Here is a 1,148-nt window from a genome sequence, read left to right on the forward strand (position 1 = left end):
ATCCGAAATGGGCTACTTTTATCCAATCTATTTCGATTCCACAAGGGCCGAAAGCAGCTTTATTTGCTCAACGTCAAGAAGCTGTCCGAAAAGATGTCGAGCGTGCTTTCGGAGTATTGCAAGCTCGATTTGGCATTATTAAAAATACGGCACGTATTTGGGATAAAGTCAAGATCAGAAAGATTATGAGAGCATGTATCATACTCCATAATATGATAGTAGAAGACGAACGAGATCAAAACACTCAGTTTGATGTTTCAGAATTCCAACAAGGAGAAGGTAACGGAAGTTCACATGTCAATCTCACATATTCTACAGACATCCCTTCAAATATGAGCAATATGATGAATGTTCGAACTACAATTCGTGATAGACGAATTCATGAACGACTGAAAGCTGATTTGGTTGAACATATGTGGTCTAAATATGGACGTGATCAAGACAACAACTGAGCTTCAATGCCTATTTTAAATTATTATCGCTTATTTTAGTAATCTTTGTTTTTATGTTTTTATTTTAAATTATATGTTTAAAATGTAATGTTTTATTTTGTTTTATTTAATAAATAAATCTTAGTTTCAAAAACTTTTTTTTTAATAATTTTTTATTTAAGAACCCTTAACTTAATAAATCCCCATTGGAAGACTAAAAATTAAGGATTTCTTAACATTAACTCTTAACTTAAATTAATTACTAAAATATAGACTTAGAGCCCATTAAGGGGTTATAGCAATGCACATGTTCTAAGAATAAAAAAGACATCTCTCTCTCTGTTTTCTACCAAAAAAAATAATTCTTGAGAAACAAGCCACTGTCACATTCGATCTACTCTCTACGTCTTTGTGTCTTCCTTAGTACAATTGTTACTGTCAATAGTTTTGGCCATGGCCAACCAGAAACGCCGCGTTCCGGCGACGAACTTGGCTCTGACTCTGCTTGCTCCACGCCGTTCGTCAGCGCTCCGTCTAGTCCCGGCCATGGAGCACCGCCGGGATATTTCTTCAGCGCACCGTCGAGTCCGACGCATTTCTTCCTGTGCTCAGCCGCTCCGTCGAGAAGCGGATCTGTTCACCGCAAAACTAGATCTCTCTCTCCATTCCGCGTATCACTGGAACGAAGAGGAAGAGGCGAAGGAGTGTATACGGAAG

Source organism: Brassica oleracea, chromosome C4 (genome assembly GCF_000695525.1).
Source record: "Brassica oleracea var. oleracea cultivar TO1000 chromosome C4, BOL, whole genome shotgun sequence".
Taxonomy (NCBI): Eukaryota; Viridiplantae; Streptophyta; class Magnoliopsida; order Brassicales; family Brassicaceae; genus Brassica; species Brassica oleracea.